The 3,636-nt window shown below is 40.5% G+C and overlaps 1 long non-coding RNA gene across 3 annotated transcripts; it reads right to left on the bottom strand.

The window, feature by feature from the left end:
• Window positions 1–357: 357 nt before the first annotated feature.
• Window positions 358–3,625, bottom strand: LOC101766890. Of its 3 annotated transcripts, XR_001163726.2 has the most exons (5): window positions 3,356–3,625; window positions 3,121–3,245; window positions 2,316–2,949; window positions 766–955; window positions 358–696 (listed from the first exon to the last, which is right to left on the bottom strand). It is a non-coding gene; the product is annotated as an uncharacterized LOC101766890 (long non-coding RNA). The 3 variants fall into 3 exon arrangements; XR_214913.2 differs by having other exon boundaries at window positions 766–2,949; XR_002677061.1 differs by lacking the exon at window positions 3,121–3,245 and having other exon boundaries at window positions 766–2,949.
• Window positions 3,626–3,636: the final 11 nt, after the last annotated feature.

Here is a 3,636-nt window from a genome sequence, read left to right as displayed (position 1 = left end):
GAAAATTTGACGTTGTGACATACCTATGGCAACTAAATTTATTTCGTGGAAATAAACTATATTGCAATGGAACCATTTTCGGTGGCAATAATTAGTTTTGCAACGGAAACTATTACGTGGTGACTGATCCTATGGCAACACAATTGCTTTCGTGGTAATAACTTATATTGCCACGAAAACATGTTTGGTGGCGATAATTCAGTTTGCAACGGAAAATATTACATTGTGACAGATCTAATATGGCAACACAATTGGTTTCGTCGAAATAAACTATATTGCCATGGAAACATATGTGGTGGTAATAATTCGTTTTGCAACGGACAATATTACGTTATCACAGATTCTATGGCAACACAATTTGTATCAAACCAAATCCAATGTAGCAAAAATTGAATTTTTCAAATTCGTCTCTGGTAGAGATAATACAATATAGCCAAACATCTAACAGATCGTCAATACAATATAGCCAAATATCTATCAGATCGACAACCTTTACTGCCTATGCCACAAACAATATCGTCCAGCATCCATTCATGTTAGCATGAACAACATCTACCAAAAACAGCATCAATTCATGTTTGCATAACCTGAAGAGGCAATCCTAGCTCCCCAGACGGTCATCGTCTTGTCCATGAGATTCAAGCCCGTCATCTGCAAGCCGTTCTGCTCCTCCCCGTCATCTCCCACATACTTAACCTGCAGAGGAACGAGATAACATGTGATCGGCATATAGCAGTTATATACAAGCATACAGTTGCATATTACCTTTCATTGGCATATAATATGTGATTGCAATGACACCATGATGCGTGCATGAGCTGGTTCATCCCATTTTTTCATCTCCTTACTTCCAGAGGAGCACCGGCAACAAGCGTTGGAACGTTTGCCTTTGTGTTGTGCACGCTGTTCGTGACTTGCAAGGCTAGCTGCGCATAGGGCTGAATGATATGTATTCCTGCCCCAAGAAGTAAAAAAAAAGATGTCTTTACCCATTGTGAATTACCACAGCTTGTTATTACGTACCAAGAAATACATAAAAAATACTACCGTAGTAGAACTAGAAGGTAGTGGACTATAATTTACATTATCAAAAAAAGACACAGAGTAGAATAGAATAGTAGATTATGGTTCAAAGTTTCTGAATTATAAGCGCCGACATATCTTTCTCTTCTTGTCCTGTTTCAGTGAGGAAGTAAGCATGTACAATCTTGCAAGGAAAGCTTTGTCCACCACGGACCATTAGAGCAAGAGATGGACATATCTTTCTCTTCTTGTCCTATTTCAGTGAGGAAGTAAGCATGTACAGTCTTGCAAGGAAAGCTTTGTCCACCACGGACCATTAGAGCAAGAGATTACCACACCAGTACATATCTCTGGTCTAAATAAAAGGAATCAATGTATGGAACTAAAAAGTAGTAGAATGATTGGTAGGAGGGGTGAATCTTAAGGAAACTGATCTGTCAATTTGCAATTCCATTGAAGCCTTCCTAATTTAACGACAACCATTAGCATTAATCTCCTTTCCACCTTTACAAAGTGTTAGGTGCACACTATTAGCAGCATGACCTGCTGTTCCTATTAAGTGATGTTAGGAGTTAGGACCAATTGTAGACAGGGATACTTAAGCAACAGCTATGAATGTTGCTGGTCTACTTTTACATGTTTGATAAACCTAATGATATGAAGTTCTTGTCCGGCTAGAGTAGAGCATGGAAATATAATTAGCAAAAATCAGTATGAAACAGCTTCTGCATGACAAACAAAAAATATTACTACCTAGAGTTATACAAAAAATATATTAAATATTTCTATTCAGTTGAACAACATGGAGACAGCTCAGGTGAACAGACCATATGCATTATGCCTCACCTAGACTAGATCAATTGTTTAAAAGATATAGTGCAAGTCAGACAGCTGTAGCAGAGGCAGACAATCCTTTTGTTATGTAATTTCTAGCATTACACAATAGAAGATAAGGAAATCTGAATATAAAATTACACATAAGTTACATGTGGGGCTGACTCCTAATATTTATTTGTATAATATTTATTTTCCTGTGATGCGACTAAGATCACTGATAAAAGCATGCCATTGTAATGAAACAAAAGAGTGTGTTGATCTTAAGTTTTTTCCCTTCAGGATTGATACAGACTATAATCCAGATCAGGTTGTGAAAAAACACTATAATCTGTGAGATCATCTACAAAGCTATTAATTGTTTGCATCCCTTCTAAGTTCTAACAAAGATGGCTGGAAGCGATCACTTCTAGAAGGCAGCAGCTTATAGAACACTAACATCCCAAGGGTACATATACCTTGGAGCTTCATGAATCACCCTGAACCGCAAAGAAGAGCAGCACTGCAGAAAGGAAGATCACACAGAATTGCATGATGCACAACACTCTGTCCATCAGCTTCCCATCATTCCCTGCTCGAAATCCTCTAACTCTGTACACAAACAAGAAATTGTAATTGTCCACAAGATATCGGTAGCCAAAGTATGCTTTGGCATGTGGAAGCTTCTGTTTAACGGGTATAGAGAAAGATCATGCCCCTCGATACTATCCAAAAGGGTCTTCTCTCTCAGGCATCAGAGGTGCTGTCAAATTATTAGTTTCTTCACCATTCTGCATCATTAGATAGTCCTCATTTTCTTCAGGTACCAACTGAACCATGTCATTATTTCTAAATTTCTTCATTATATGCTTTATCCAAGGGATTGGTGCCAACAGATCAAAAGATATTCCCAGAAAGGTACACGTGATCAAGAATGCCAGGGATGAAAGTGATGATCTTGATAAAAAGTATGGGCTTAAGTAGTGTTCAATCTGCTTGCAATCTGGACCATCCAAGTAGCATCGCCCTATGCTAAGTATCCAACTTTGAAGTGATGATTCCACCAGCACATGCAACAGGATCAGATTAACAAGGAAGAAGCAAACTGATGACCTGCAATGACAAAAAAATAATATAACAATAGAGGTTGCAATTTTTTTTCCAGAACAGCCAGCGGTAGAAATATGATCCTAGCGTCACATAGATATGTTGAAGCATCTAGCATCTTTTCTTCAACATGTTTTTGTCACAGACGAACAAAAGATATTCATTATAAGTATTCACCTCATCATTAAACTACCATGAGGTCAAGCGTTCAGATTTCTCTTGAGTAATGTCAATGTTAGAAGGCCCATGCATCGCAATGATTTCAACTCCCAGCTTGTGGCAGAGAATTAAAACAAAGGAACCTACACACAGTGATGACCTCCAAATTCAAACAATAGCATTGCAGCAGAGAAAGTGCAAAGAAAACCCCTAGTACAAAGAAAGAAGAGATCCACGGAGGACGGGGGCCGACCTAGGCGGAGGAGGGAAAGACGGAGGGGAGGATCCGGGACCCGACGGGAGGTAGGCGCTGAGCTTCTTGGAAGGCTCCATCTTGCGAGGCCCAATCTCGACACGCGGCACGAACAAGACAGCGCCCCGGTGGAGGGCTCCGCGCTCGGCGGCGTGAGGGCTGAGCCCTAGATCTCCCTCATGGTGTGGGCAAAGGTGGGGGACGACGGCAGTGACGTGGTGCGTGCGCTAGGGTTACCGCGAGGTGGGAGTGGGGAGGAGTATGAGGCGCTAGGGTGCAGT

This window comes from Setaria italica, chromosome III (genome assembly GCF_000263155.2).
Source record: "Setaria italica strain Yugu1 chromosome III, Setaria_italica_v2.0, whole genome shotgun sequence".
Taxonomy (NCBI): Eukaryota; Viridiplantae; Streptophyta; class Magnoliopsida; order Poales; family Poaceae; genus Setaria; species Setaria italica.
The sequence above is the reverse complement of the archived record's forward strand: the minus strand, read 5'-3'. Positions and strand labels throughout refer to the sequence as shown.